The following is a 16,026-nucleotide window of genomic DNA, read 5'->3' on the forward strand; positions in this document are numbered from 1 at the left end:
CAAACAAAAATTCTCTATTTATATTATTAAGAACATATACAGTATGTCCTGTCAAGTTAAGATATCAAATTACCGGTATCTGGTCTTTAGGTCGACAACACTTAGGTTGACACTCATTAGGTCGACATGGCAAATGTCGACACATGAAAAAATCAACATGTGTTTTTCCCATTTCCCCCCCCATTGTTTTGAAACTTTTCATACTTTACGATCCACGTGGTCTATGATTGGGAATAGTAAACTGTGCCGTGCGCAGCGGTAGCGGAGCGAGACACCTTGCCTGAAGCATGGTGAGCCATGCGAGGGGACACGGTGCACTAATTGGGGTTCCCGGTTAATTTACGATAAAAACGACACCAACATTTTTTTCCTCATGTCGACCTTTCCCACATCAACATAATGACCGTGTCGACCTAGTGGTCGATCAATAGTGGTCGACCTAATGACTGTAGACCTAGTTACTTTTGACCCAATGATCCACACCCAAAATTACCCATGAGCAACCTCCACTGGCCAGACAGCTGGGAAATACTGTTTACTGGCAACTATTATTTAATCCATATGTTAATATAAAAATGATACATGAACACAAAAGGGGTGATCATGGGTCAGCCAGAGTGGCTGCATTTGCGTGTTGCTGCAGAAGTCTGTTTTACTACCCTATGCTAAATGCGAAGATCTGTGCGGCTACCAGCGAGAAGTCGCTCTGCTCTCTGTGTTTCCATCCACAGCCGTAACATAATTAGTACCGGCCCTTACACGAGAGAGATCCGTCTAAATCAGCCTTCCCTTCTCCTTACAAATTACTCTGGCGACATGCCCACGATATTCTTACAGGAAATAATAGTTCCGTGGGATCGCATTCTCACCGCCCAGTTCCCACCCCGAAATGGCTATTTCATGCAAAGAGAGATCTGCCCAAAATCCGTCACATATTCACCTCCCCCTCCGTCCTTGCCATCTGGAAAAGGGTGTCATCGAGACAGTAATTAATGAGGGATTAAAGATTATTGAAATGAAGGAGGGTTAATTATTGAGGCTATGGGGATGATGATGATGATGATGATGGGGATGGGTAAATTAATAAAGGAGTGTTAATTATGGAGGATGAGGTTATTATCTCCGACATTGATTATTGCAAAAGTCTCCTTACTGGTCTTCTGAAAAATAGGCTCTCACCACTACAATCCATTCTGAATGCAGCTGTAATGTTGATTTACCTCACTAGTCCCTCCTTTGGTTACCGGTATTCTACCGTATTCAATATAAAATACTTTTACACTCCGAAAACGCTGTCGACACGCCTCCATTTCCCCCAGCGTTGCCCCAAAAACGCTCAGTTGCCTCCCCCCCACCCCCGCGAACGCTTATGCCTCTCAATTAGGCTGAGGAATCAGCCTCGCGGCGGGGCCGTCTCACAAATTGCGGTCGAATTGCATTTTCAATGCAACCTGAATCAGCCCCAGGATCTGCGTCTCATCCACTCAAAATTATAGGACTTTTTCCGGGCTGCACACACTCTGTGGAATGCCCTCCCACGCACAATAAGACTCACCTCTAGTCACCAAACCTTCATGTGTTCTCTGGAAACTCACCTCTTCAGATAAGCTTATCAAATTCCGGACCCACCCACATAACTTTCAATGTCTCCCTATCTAATTATATCCCCTCTGTACAGTCCACACATAACCTCACATATTTTGACTTTCTTCACTTTCACATCCTCCTGACCCTTGGCAAACATTGTTGGGTGACCTTATCATAAAGCCATGGCCATAGAGAGCCACGCCAGGTCCAATGCCAGGGTCTTTGCTTTCTATGTGTGGTGCAATATTCCCGAAGAGATCTCAGAGAAGATGGCGCCGCCGATGCCGGCAGCAGGTATACTCGGAGTGGGGGAATCAGTCCTGGGCCCCCGCCAGCAGCCCAGGCCTGGGTAATTTGTACCCCCCCACCCCCACCCCCACCCCCCCGCCCCCTCGGCGCCACTGCATACAGCCCATTTGCAGTCTAGCACATAGGTCTGCAAACTCAGTCCTCATTACCCCCACGCAGTGCATGTTTTGCAGGTCTCCTCACAGAATCACAAGTGAAATAATTAGCTCCACCTGTGGACCTTTTGAAAATGTGTGAGTAATTAATACACCTGTGCACCTGCTGGGTTACCTGCAAAACATGCACTGTGTGGGGTAATGAGGACCGAGTTTGCAGACCTATGGTCTAGTACAGGCAGGGCCGGATCTAGGGGGGGGGCGAAGGGGGCGACCGCCCCCCCTAACACAGTCATAGCCACGCCCACTTTTGAGCAGAAGAGAGCTCTCCGGGCTTATACCACAGCAGCACAGAGGAGCAGGAGAGCAAGGGTTACAGAGCATTTGCCCCTCACTTGCTGGTGTGTGGGTACTAGGGCTAATAAATACAATTACCCCATAGCACAGTCACATGTACATAGAACAATCACAAAGCTCTATCTCAGTCTCACTCAAAAAGTTTAGTCAGAATTGAGAGAGGACTGCAGATGGGAGGAGTTGGGACTGTAGAGGGAGGAGTCAAGATTAAACAGTAAACCGCCCCCCTAAAGAAAAGTCTAGATCCATCCCTGAGTACAGGGGTTCTCAAACTCGGTCCTCAGGACCCCACACAGTGCATGTTTTGCAGGTAACCCAGCAAGTGCACAGGTGTATAAATTACTCACAGACGCATTTTCAAAGGTCCACAGGTGGAGCTAATTATTTCACTTGCGATTCTGTGAGGAGACCTGCAAAACATGCACTGTGTGGGCCCCCGAGGACTGAGTTTGAGAACCTGTGGTCTAGTAGGACCATTATGCAATAGGTAGCACCTATCCTTGTGTATCAATGCCTATTTCCCTATAGAGTGTAAGCGTGCGAGCAGGGCCCTTCTACCTCTATGGGGTCGATTCCAGTGCCGTAACTAGGCATTTTAGCGCTGTGTGCAAGAAATTACATTGGTGCCCCCCATATAGGGGCGTGGCCACAAAATAATAGCAATTCATACTACGGTGCACAGTAGTCTCCATTATTCAAATTACGTTGCACAGTAGCGCCACTACACCAGGTAGAGCCCCTTTTATACATTACAACAGACAGCGTCCCCCTTTTTACACATTACAGCAGACAGTCCCCCTTTTTACACATTGCGGCAGCCAGGCCCCCTTTTTACACATTACGGCAGCTAGGCCCCCTTTTTACACATTGCGGCAGCCAGTCCCCCTTTTTAAACATTGCGGCAGCCAGTCCCCCTTTTTACACATGGCGGCAGGCAGTCCCCCTTTTTACACATTGCGGCAGCCAGCCCCTTTTTACACATTGCGGCAGCCAGTCCCCCTTTTTACACATTGCGGCAGCCAGTCCCCCTTTTTACACATTGCGGCAGCCAGTCCCCCTTTTTACACATTGCGGCAGCCAGTCCCCCTTTTTACACATTACGGCAGCCAGTCCCCCTTTTTACACATTGCGGCAGCCAGTCCCCCTTTTTACACATTGCGGCAGGCATTCCCCCTTTTTACACATTGCGGCAGGCAGTCCCCCTTTTTACACATTGCGGCAGGCAGTCCCCCTTTTTACACATTGCGGCAGCCAGTCCCCCTTTTTACACATTGCGGCAGGCAGTCCTCCTTTTTACACATTGCGGCAGCCAGTCCTCCTTTTTACACATTGCGGCAGGCAGTCCCCCTTTTTACACATTGCGGCAGGCAGTCCCCCTTTTTACACATTGCGGCAGCCAGTCCCCCTTTTTACACATTACGGCAGGCAGTCCCCCTTTTTACACATTACGGCAGGCAGTCCCCCTTTTTACACATTACGGCAGCCAGTCCCCCTTTTTACACATTGCGGCAGGCAGTCCCCCTTTTTACACATTGCGGCAGGCAGTCCCCCTTTTTACACATTGCGGCAGCCAGGCCCCCTTTTTACACATTATGGCAGACGGTGTCCCCGAGAGAGAGAGAGAAAGAAAGAGAGATACTTACCATCTGGCAGTCAGGCTCCTCGTGCAGCTCCCTCGGTGCAGGCAGGTGAGAAGGAGGAGGAGGGATGGGGACTGGAGCCGCAGCAGCGCTATTTCATTGGTAGTAAGCGCCGCTGCAGCAGCTCCCTCTCCTTCCGTATTGGCTGCCCGGCGCTGCTGTGGATGCTGGGATGCGGTTACTACCAATGAAATAGCGCTGCTGCGGCTCCAGTCCCCTTCCCTCCTCCTTCTTCTCCGCTGCCCAGCGCTGCTCTCCTCCCCAGTGCGGCGGCGGCGCACGGCGCAGACTTCAGAGGCGGCATGTAATGAGTCAATTTGACTCATTACATGCCGCTGGCCGTGCGCCCTCAGGGCAACTGCGCTGTGTGCCAAGCCCACTTGGCACACACCTAGTTACGGCCCTGGTCGATTCAATTCACCGACAGTTGATTCAATACAGCGCCAAGTGACACTCAATTGTCGGGAATTCTTCTCTCACCCCCGGGGGATGAGAGAAGAAATCCAACAAAAGTGCTGACGTGCGGCCGGCGCGAGGCTGATTCTGTCGGGAATCACCATCGTGGCGGGGACTTAAGTCGGAGAATGTCAGTTCTCCTGACAAATCAACCTATTAAGTCCGGGAGAACGGGCCTTCGCCGACTTAACTTGAGCTGAATTGAATAGCGCCGGGAGCTAATTCCAGGCGCTATTCAACTGTCGGTGAATTGAATCGACCCCCATGTCTGTCTTTACACAGTTTTTTACTCTTGTGCCGATTGTAAAGCACAACAAAATATGCTGCGCTATATGAGAAACGTAATAAATTGAGTATGAGGGGATAATGATGCGTGATGTAGGGTTTATGGTTTATGATGAAAGGTCAGGGGCTAATGATGGAGGATGAGGAGTTAATGTAGTATTATTGGCTCATAAAGATTGTTGAGTTTATGAAAAAAAAAAAAAAAAACGAGACACTTGCAAGTGCTTGTATAGTACTAGTAGTGGCAGATTTCCAGCCTTCCTCTAGATATTTCTTATAGGTTACATTTTAATACTCTTTTTCTTACTGCTAAACAACGAACCCTATTATTCCACCATCTTTTTTTGTGATGAACTTGTGTCTTATTATCTTTTTTTTTTTTTTTTTTTTACGAAACCCACATATAAAAAACGTCGAATGAAAAGTCTCTCAGCAAAGGGACCAATATGGCCGACACCGACTGACTGAAACTTTCCCGCCTTTCCCAGTCACAGTACGGCTCGCTCTAACCCCAGCCACGGGGCGGAACCACGGAGCGCCGCTCTCCTCTGATTGGTCAGCGGCCTGCTCGTAGCCGCTGCTGATTCGTTGTTCTTCCCCGAGATATTTGCGATTGGTGGAAGCCGTCCCAGGCCAGCGCTGATCCGTCTGCCGTGGGTTCCATTCAACTTCTAAGCGGTCTCCTGGTTAGAATACTCAGAGCCAGATAGGAGAGTATGTATAACGTGCATGGCAATGATGGCATTGCCACGGTGCCCATTAGCTACCTCCATTGCTGGACCTGTGTAATACATATGATGTGCCAGAGTATGATCGTATTGGCATGTATCCCAGCCAGACACCTGGCTTCTGCTTCTCCCACTTCTTCTCAACGTGCAAAAACACTTTCAACTAATTGGCATTCTTACATTTTTATTTTCAATTATTTTATTTCCATTTTAATCATTCACTAGCTTAGCTAGTTATATGTTGCTATGGGAAAGTACACTGGGAAAACAAGAGTAGCACATTATTGTATGCTATTGTACTTTACATGGTAAATGCAACGGTATCCGGACTCCAGGTTGACACCAGTTGGTCGACACACCTTAGGCAGGGCCGGTTCTAGCCCTTGTGGCGCCCCGGGCAAAAATAGGGGCGCGGCTTCATACAGGGGCGTGGTCAGTTACGCCCCCTGTAGAGTTGTGCCCCCATTTGTGCCCCCTGTAGAGTAGCGCCGCTTAAAAAAAATTAAATACAAAAAAATAATAATGAATACTTACTATCCCCGCTCCTGATTCCCGACCGCTGCTGACCTCCTCCGCGCCGCTTCTCTCCTCGGATCTATGGGAGAGACGTCATGACGTCTCTCCCATAGTACAGCATAGACACTAGGGGGTAAATTTACTAAGATGGGAGTTCTATTTAAGATGGGATGTTGCCCATAGCAACCAATCAGATTCTACTTCTCATTTATCTAGCACCTTCTAGAACATAATACCTGGAATCTGATTGGTTGCTATGGGCAACATCCCATCTTAAATAGAACTCCCATCTTAGTAAATTTACCCCTAGAGGTCAATTATGACCCCTAGTGTCTATGTGCCAGTCCCACAATGCTGTGCGGTGCGCGATGATGTCATCGCGCACCGCACAGCAAAGGTCCTCTACGCGAAGGGAAACTAGACGGGTAGCGTCTACCCGTCTAGTTTCCTTCACAGCAACGGGGGGCACTGACAAACGGTAGCGGATCTTGCCATGGCGCGGCACCCTCCGGAAGGCGGCGCCCCGGGTAAAAATCCCGTAGCAAGATCCGCTACTGACCTTAGGTCGACACTACAAATAGGTCGACAGAAAAAAGGTTGACATAAGTTTTTTGTTTTGTTTTTTTTCCGAACTTTTCTCTGACGTCCTAGTGGATGCTGGGAACTCCGTAAGGACCATGGGGAATAGCAGCTCCGCAGGAGACTGGGCACAAAAAAGAAAGCTTTAGGACTACCTGGTGTGCACTGGCTCCTCCCCCCATGACCCTCCTCCAAGCCTCAGTTAGATTTTTGTGCCCGACCGAGCTGGGTGCAATCTAGGGGGCTCTCCTGAGCTTCTTAGAAAAAGTTAGTTTTAGGTTTTTTATTTTCAGTAAGACCTGCTGGCAACAGGCTCACTGCATCGAGGGACTAAGGGGAGAAGAAGCGAACCTGCCTGCTTAGGCTACTGGACACCATTAGCTCCAGAGGGACCGAACACAGGCCCAGCCTCGGAGTCCGGTCCCAGAGCCGCGCCGCCGGCCCCCTTACAGAGCCAGAAGCAAGAAGAGGTCCGGAAAATCGGCGGCAGAAGACATCAGTCTTCACCAAGGTAGCGCACAGCACTGCAGCTGTGCGCCATTGCTCCTCATGCACACCACACACTCCGGTCACTGATGGGTGCAGGGCGCTGGGGGGGGGGGGGGGCGCCCTGAGCAGCAATATAAACACCTTGGCTGGCAAAAATACATCACATATAACCCCCAGGGCTATATGGATGTATATTAACCCCTGCCAGATTCCAGAAAAAAGCGGGAGAAAAGTCAGCCGAGAAGGGGGCGGAGCCTATCTCCTCAGCACACTGGCGCCATTTTCCCTCACAGCTCCGTTGGAGGGAAGCTCCCTAGCTCTCCCCTGCAGTTAATACACTACAGAAAGGGTTAAAAAGAGAGGGGGGGCACAATTTAGGCGCAGTATACAAATATATGCAGCTATAAGGGAAAACACTTTTTTATAGGTGCTATCCCTGTGATATATAGCGCCCTGGTGTGTGCTGGCATACTCTCCCTCTGTCTCCCCAAAGGGCTTTGTGGGGTCCTGTCCTCTATCAGAGCATTCCCTGTGTGTGTGCTGTGTGTCGGTACGGCTGTGTCGACAGGTATGTGGAGGATAATGAGGTGGAGGCGGAGCGAATGCCTGTAAATATGTTGTCACCCCCTGCGGGGTCGACACCGGTGTGGTTGAACTTATGGAAGGATTATGTGAAAGTGTCAACTCCTTACATAAAAGGTCGACGACACGGAACAGCCGGCTACTCAGCTTGTGCCTGTTCCAGCGTCTCAAATGTCATGGGGGGCTTTAAAATCGCCCACTACCTCAAATAACAGACACAGATGTCGACACGGATACTGACTCCAGTGTCGACATCGATGAGACTGGTGTACCCTCCAAATAGGTCCACCCGTTACAGGATTGAGGCAATGAAAAATGTATTACACATTTCTCTAACGTCCTAGTGGATGCTGGGGACTCCGAAAGGACCATGGGGAATAGCGGCTCCGCAGGAGACTGGGCACAAAAGTAAAAGCTTTAGGACTACCTGGTGTGCACTGGCTCCTCCCCCTATGACCCTCCTCCAAGCCTCAGTTAGATTTTTGTGCCCGAACGAGAAGGGTGCATACTAAGGGGCTCTGCTGAGCTGCTTAGAGTAAAAGTTTAAAGTAGGTTTTTTATTTTCAGTGAGACCTGCTGGCAACAGGCTCACTGCACCGAGGGACTAAGGGGAGAAGAAGCGAACTCACCTGCGTGCAGAGTGGATTGGGCTTCTTAGGCTACTGGACATTAGCTCCAGAGGGACGATCACAGGCCCAGCCATGGATGGGTCCCAGAGCCGCGCCGCCGGCCCCCTTACAGAGCCAGAAGACTGAAGAGGTCCGGAAAATCGGCGGCAGAAGACGTCCTGTCTTCAATAAGGTAGCGCACAGCACCGCAGCTGTGCGCCATTGCTCTCAGCACACTTCACACTCCGGTCACTGAGGGTGCAGGGCGCTGGGGGGGGCGCCCTGAGACGCAATAAAAATACCTTTTTTGGCAAAAAAATACATCACATATAGCTCCTGGGCTATATGGATGCATTTAACCCCTGCCAATTTTTCCGTAAAAAAGCGGGAGAAAGGCCACCGAGAAGGGGGCGGAGCCTATCTCCTCAGCACACTGGCGCCATTTTTCTCTGACGTCCTAGTGGATGCTGGGACTCCGTAAGGACCATGGGGGATAGCGGCTCCGCAGGAGACAGGGCACAAAATAAAAGCTTAAGGATCAGGTGGTGTGCACTGGCTCCTCCCCCCATGACCCTCCTCCAAGCCTCAGTTAGATTTTTGTGCCCGGCCGAGAAGGGTGCAATCTAGGTGGCTCTCCTGAGCTGCTTAGAATAAAAGTTTAGTTTAGGTTTTTTTATTTTCAGTGAGTCCTGCTGGCAACAGGCTCACTGCATCGTGGGACTAAGGGGAGAAGAAACGGACTCACCTGAGTGCAGAGTGGATCGGGTTTCTTAGGCTACTGGACATTAGCTCCAGAGGGACGATCACAGGTTCAGCCTGGATGGGTCACCGGAGCCGCGCCGCCGTCCCCCTTACAGAGCCAGAAGAGACGAAGAGGTCCGGTGAAATCGGCGGCAGAAGACATCCTGTCTTCAGACTAAGGTAGCGCACAGCACCGCAGCTGTGCGCCATTGCTCTCAGCACACTTCACACTCCGGTCACTGAGGGTGCAGGGCGCTGGGGGGGAGCGCCCTGAGACGCAATATAACAGTATATACCTTAGGTGGCAAAAAGAATACATCACATATAGCTCCTGGGCTATATGGATGTATTTTAACCCCTGCCATTTTTACACAAAAAAGCGGGAGATAAGGACGTCGTGAAGGGGCGGAGCCTATCTCCTCAGCACACAAGCGCCATTTTCCCTCACAGCTCCGCTGGAAGGACGGCTCCCTGACTCTCCCCTGCAGTCCTGCTTCAGAATCAGGGTAAAAAAGAGAAGGGGGGGCATTTTTGGCAGCAAATAACGATAATAACAGCAGCTATAAGGGAATAACACTTATATAAGGTTATCCCTGTATATATATATAGCGCTGGGTGTGTGCTGGCAGACTCTCCCTCTGTCTCTCCAAAGGGCTAAGTGGGGTCCTGTCCTCTATCAGAGCATTCCCGGTGTGTGTGCTGTGTGTCGGTACGCGTGTGTCGACATGTATGAGGAGGAAAATGATGTGGAGGCGGAGCAGTTGCCTGTGTTGGTGATGTCACCCCCTAGGGAGTCGACACCTGACTGGATGATTGTATTTAAACAATTAAGTGATAATGTCAGCAATTTGCAAAAAACTGTTGACGACATCAGACAGCCGGCAAATCAATTAGTGCCTGTCCAGGCGTCTCAGACACCGTCAGGGGCGCTAAAACGCCCGTTACCTCAGTGGGTCGACACAAACCCTGACACAGATACTGAGTCTAGTGTCGACGGTGACGAGACAAACGTAATGTCCAGTAGGGCCACACGTTACATGATCACGGCAATGAAAGAGGCATTGAACCTTTCTGACACTACAAGTACCACAAAGAAGGGTATTATGTGGGGTGTGAAAAAACTACCAATAGTTTTTCCTGAGTCAGAGGAAATAAATGAGGTGTGTGATAAAGCGTGGGTTTCCCCCGATAAAAAACAGCTAATTTCTAAAAAATTATTAGCATTATATCCCTTCCCGCCAGAGGTTAGGGCGCGTTGGGAAACACCCCCTAGGGTAGATAAGGCGCTCACACGTTTATCTAAACAAGTAGCGTTACCGTCTCCTGATACGGCCACCCTCAAAGAACCAGCTGATAGAAGGCTGGAAAATATCCTAAAAAGTATATACACACATACTGGTGTTATACTGCGACCAGCAATCGCCTCAGCCTGGATGTGCAGTGCTGGAGTCGCATGGTCGGATTCCCTGACTGAGAATATTGATACCCTGGATAGGGACAATATTTTGTTAACTATAGAACATTTAAAGGATGCATTACTATATATGCGTGATGCACAGAGGGATATTTGCACCATAGGCGTGCGCAGACCATTTTATTAGAGGGTGCACCGTCGGAGGTGTGTGTCTAGCACCGCCTTTTGGGCGTGTCTAGCACCATCTATTGACGGTCAATGCAATATAAAATATCCACCCTTGTACCAATCCAAATAAGCAGATACATTGTCAGATGTTGTGGTGTGCACCAAACAAACACCCCTGATGGCACTCACTGCAATTACACTGCTCCTCCTCAGCCCGGTCTGGCTCCGCCTCTCTTTCCCCTGCAAGCTGCAGCAGCTTACTTACAGGTTAGTCACTCACTGTCACTGACAGTCGCAGACTAGTACTGCTGCTGCTGGAAAAACGAGTGACGTGTCAATGCTGCTGCCGATCGCCTGCCAGTATTGAATTTGTCTTCCTAAGAGGAACGCTGGCTGCATGCTGATCCTCATCAGTGGCTGGCGTTGGCATAGCATAAAAGGAGAGAGGTGGGCATGTGGCGGGTGGGCGTACGAGCAGCATAACGTAATCATGTCACATCACGCTGTTTTTGTACATGGAGGTGGAGCCGGGTGTTTGAAAGCTGGTGGCAGTGGCACCCTTGATTAACCCAGGCGTCCGGTCAGTAATGCAGTCCTGACAGGGTGCAGCGCAGATTGGACAGTAATCAGCTTGCTCGGTGATCACTGCATCAGGCATGTGAGATCGGGGTGCCAGACATTAGGGGGTGCCTGTGCGCACCAGGCACCCCCCCTGCGCACACCTATGATTTGCACCCTGGCATCAAGAGTAAGTGCTATGTCCATCTCTGCCAGAAGAGCGTTATGGACGCGACAGTGGTCAGGGGATGCGGATTCCAAACGGCACATGGAAGTATTGCCGTATAAAGGGGAGGAGTTATTTGGGGCTGGTCTATCGGACCTGGTGGCCACGGCAACGGCTGGAAAATCCACCTTTTTACCCCAGGTCACTTCACATCAGCAGAAAAAGACACCGTCTTTTCAAACTCAGTCCTTTCGTTCCCATAAGTACAAGCGAGCAAAAGGCCACTCCTTTCTGCCCCGGGGCAGAGGAAGAGGAAAAAGACTGCACCATGCAGCCGCTTCCCAGGAGCAGAAGCCCTCCCCTGCTTCTGCCAAGTCTTCAGCATGACGCTGGGGCTTTACAAGCAGACTCAGATATGGTGGGGGCCCGTCTCAAGAATTTCAACGCGCAGTGGGCTCACTCGCAAGTGGATCCCTGGATTCTACAGGTAGTATCGCAGGGGTACAAACTGGAATTCGAGGCGTTTCCCCCTCGTCGGTTCCTGAAGTCTGCTTTACCAAAGTCTCCCTCCGACAGGGAGGAAGTTTTGGAAGCCATTCACAAGCTGTATTCCCAGCAGGTGATAATCAAGGTACCCCTTCTGCAACAAGGAAAGGGGTATTATTCCACGCTGTTTGTGGTACCGAAGCCGGACGGCTCGGTGAGACCAATTTTAAATCTGAAATCCTTGAACACTTACATAAAAAGGTTCAAATTCAAGATGGAGTCACTCAGAGCAGTGATAGCGAACCTGGAAGAAGGGGACTATATGGTGTCTCTGGACATCAAAGATGCTTATCTCCACGTCCCAATATACCCTTCTCACCAAGGGTACCTCAGGTTTGTAGTACAAAACTGTCATCAGTTTCAGACGCTGCCGTTTGGATTGTCCACGGCACCTCGGGTCTTTACCAAGGTAATGGCCGAAATTATGATTCTTCTACGAAGAAAAGGCATTTTAATTATCCCTTACTTGGACGATCTCCTGATAAGGGCAAGATCCAGGGAACAGTTAGAAGTCGGAGTAGCACTATCTCAGGTAGTGTTACGTCAGCACGGGTGGATTCTAAATATTCCAAAATCGCAGCTGATTCCAACGACACGTCTACTGTTCCTAGGAATGATTCTGGACACAGTCCAGAAGAAGGTGTTTCTCCCGGAGGAGAAGTCCAGGGAGTTATCCGAGCTAGTCAGGAACCTCCTAAAACCAGGCCAGGTCTCAGTGCATCAGTGCACGAGGGTCCTGGGAAAAATGGTGGCTTCTTACGAAGCGATTCCATTCGGAAGATTCCATGCAAGAACGTTTCAGTGGGATCTACTGGACAAATGGTCCGGATCGCATCTGCAGATGCATCAGCGGATAACCCTGTCGCCAAGGACAAGGGTGTCTCTCCTGTGGTGGCTGCAGAGTGCTCATCTCCTAGAGGGCCGCAGATTTGGCATTCAGGATTGGATCCTGGTAACCACGGATGCCAGCCTGAGAGGCTGGGGAGCAGTCACACAGGGAAGGAATTTCCAGGGCTTGTGGTCAAGCATGGAAACATCTCTTCATATAAACATTCTGGAACTAAGGGCCATTTACAATGCCCTAAGTCAAGCAAAACCTCTGCTTCAGGGTCAGGCGGTGTTGATCCAATCGGACAACATCACGTCAGTCGCCCACGTAAACAGACAGGGCGGCACGAGAAGCAGGAGGGCAATGGCAGAAGCTGCAAGGATTCTTCGCTGGGCGGAAAATCATGTGATAGCACTGTCAGCAGTGTTCATTCCGGGAGTGGACAACTGGGAAGCAGACTTCCTCAGCAGACACGACCTTCACCCGGGAGAGTGGGGACTTCACCCAGAAGTCTTCCACCTGATTGTAAACCGTTGGGAAAAAACCAAAGGTGGACATGATGGCGTCACGTCTAAACAAAAAACTGGACAGATATTGCGCCAGGTCAAGGGACCCTCAGGCAATAGCAGTGGACGCTCTGGTAACGCCGTGGGTGTACCAGTCAGTGTATGTGTTCCCTTCTCTGCCTCTCATACCAAAAGTACTGAGAATCATAAGAAGGAGAGGAGTAAGAACTATACTCGTGGTTCCGGATTGGCCAAGAAGGACTTGGTACCCGGAACTTCAAGAGATGCTCACGGACGAACCGTGGCCTCTACCTCTAAGAAAGGACCTGCTACTGCAGGGGCCTTGTCTGTTCCAAGACTTACCGCGGCTGCGTTTGACGGCATGGCGGTTGAACGCCGGATCCTGAGGGAAAAAGGCATTCCAGAAGAAGTCATCCCTACTCTGGTCAAAGCCAGGAAGGACGTAACCGCAAAACATTATCACCGCATTTGGCGTAAATATGTTGCGTGGTGTGAGGCCAAGAAGGCCCCTACAGAGGAATTTCAACTGGGTCGTTTCCTTCATTTCCTGCAAACAGGACTGTCTATGGGCCTAAAATTAGGGTCCATTAAGGTTCAAATTTCGGCCCTGTCGATTTTCTTCCAGAAAGAACTGGCTTCAGTACCTGAAGTTCAGACATTTGTAAAAGGGTGCTGCACATACAGCCTCCTTTTGTGCCTCCAGTGGCACCTTGGGATCTCAATGTGGTGTTGAGTTTTCTAAAGTCACATTGGTTTGAACCACTTTCCACTGTGGACTTAAAATATCTCACATGGAAGGTGTCGATGCTGTTAGCCTTGGCTTCAGCCAGGCGTGTGTCAGAATTGGCGGCTTTATCATATAAAAGCCCTTACTTAATTTTTCATTCTGACAGGGCGGAATTGAGGACTCGTCCTCAATTTCTACCTAAGGTGGTTTCTGCATTTCACATGAACCAACCTATTGTGGTACCTGCGGCTACCAGGGACTTAGAGGACTCTAAGTTGCTTGACGTTGTCAGGGCCTTGAAAATATATGTTTCCAGGACGGCTGGAGTCAGAAAATCTGACTCGCTGTTTATCCTGTATGCACCCAACAAGCTGGGTGCTCCTGCTTCTAAGCAGACGATTGCTCGTTGGATTTGTAGTACAATTCAGCTTGCACATTCTGTGGCAGGATTGCCACAGCCAAAATCAGTAAAAGCCCATTCCACAAGGAAAGTGGGCTCATCTTGGGCGGCTGCCCGAGGGGTCTCGGCTTTACAACTTTGCCGAGCAGCTACTTGGTCAGGGGCAAACACGTTTGCTAAATTCTACAAATTTGATACCCTGGCTGAGGAGGACCTGGAGTTCTCTCATTCGGTGCTGCAGAGTCATCCGCACTCTCCCGCCCGTTTGGGAGCTTTGGTATAATCCCCATGGTCCTTACGGAGTCCCAGCATCCACTAGGACGTCAGAGAAAATAAGATTTTACTTACCGATAAATCTATTTCTCGTAGTCCGTAGTGGATGCTGGGCGCCCATCCCTAGTGCGGATTGTCTGCAATACTTGTATATAGTTATTGTTACAAAAATTCGGGTTATTATTGTTGTGAGCCATCTTTTCAGAGGCTCCTTTGCGTTTATCATACTGTTAACTGGGTTCAGATCACAAGTTGTACGGTGTGATTGGTGTGGCTGGTATGAGTCTTACCCGGGATTCAATATCCTTCCTTATTATGTACGCTCGTCCGGGCACAGTATCCTAACTGAGGCTTGGAGGAGGGTCATGGGGGGAGGAGCCAGTGCACACCACCTGATCCTTAAGCTTTTATTTTGTGCCCTGTCTCCTGCGGAGCCGCTATCCCCCATGGTCCTTACGGAGTCCCAGCATCCACTACGGACTACGAGAAATAGATTTATCGGTAAGTAAAATCTTATTTTTCCTCACAGCTCCGTTGGAGGAAGGCTCCCTGACTCTCCCCTGCAGTCCTGCACTACAGAAACAGGGTAAAACAAGAGAGGGGGGGGCACTAATTTGGCAGATAAATATATACAGCAGCTATATCAGGGAAAAACACTTATATAAGGTTATCCCTATATATATATATAGCGCTCTGGTGTGTGCTGGCAAACTCTCCCTCTGTCTCCCCAAAGGGCTAGTGGGGTCCTGTCCTCTATCAGAGCATTCCCTGTGTGTGTGCTGTGTGTTGGTACGTTGTGTCGACATGTATGAGGAGGAAAATGGTGTGGAGGCGGAGCAATTGCCTGTGTTAGTGATGTCACCCCCTAGGGAGTCGACACCTGACTGGATGGTCTTATGGAAAGAATTACGTGATAGTGTCAGCACTTTACAAAAGACTGTTGACGACATGAGACAGCCGGCAAATCAGTTAATACCTGTACAGGCGTCTCAAACACCGTCAGGGGCTATAAAACGCCCGTTACCTCAGGTCGATACAGACACTGACACGGACACTGACTCCAGTGTCGACGGTGAGGAAACAAACGTATTTTCCAGTAGGGCCACACGTTACATGATCACAGCAATGAAGGAGGTTTTGAACATTTCTGATACTACAAGTACCACAAAAAAGGGTATTATGTGGGGTGTGAAAAAACTACCCGTAGTTTTTCCTGAATCAGATGAATTAAATGAGGTGTGTGATGAAGCGTGGGTTTCCCCCGATAAAAAACTGCTAATTTCGAAAAAATTATTGGCATTATACCCTTTCCCGCCAGAGGTTAGGGCACGTTGGGAAACACCCCCTAGGGTAGATAAGGCGCTCACACGCTTATCAAAACAAGTGGCGTTACCGTCTCCTGATACGGCCGCCCTCAAGGAACCAGCTGATAGGAAGCTGGAAAAT

General features: G+C 49.7%; 1 protein-coding gene across 1 annotated transcript in view; it reads left to right on the forward strand.

Annotated features, from left to right (window-relative positions):
• The first annotated feature begins 5,329 nt into the window (after positions 1 to 5,329).
• Positions 5,330 to 16,026, forward strand: part of SPDYA (speedy/RINGO cell cycle regulator family member A) — a 318,074-nt gene continuing 307,377 nt past the window's right edge. The window contains exon 1 of the mRNA XM_063918911.1: positions 5,330 to 5,443. The gene's annotated coding sequence lies outside the window, so the exon portion shown is untranslated. The remainder of the gene's footprint in view (positions 5,444 to 16,026) is intronic.

Source organism: Pseudophryne corroboree, chromosome 4 (assembly GCF_028390025.1).
Source record: "Pseudophryne corroboree isolate aPseCor3 chromosome 4, aPseCor3.hap2, whole genome shotgun sequence".
In the NCBI taxonomy this organism is placed as follows: domain Eukaryota; kingdom Metazoa; phylum Chordata; class Amphibia; order Anura; family Myobatrachidae; genus Pseudophryne; species Pseudophryne corroboree.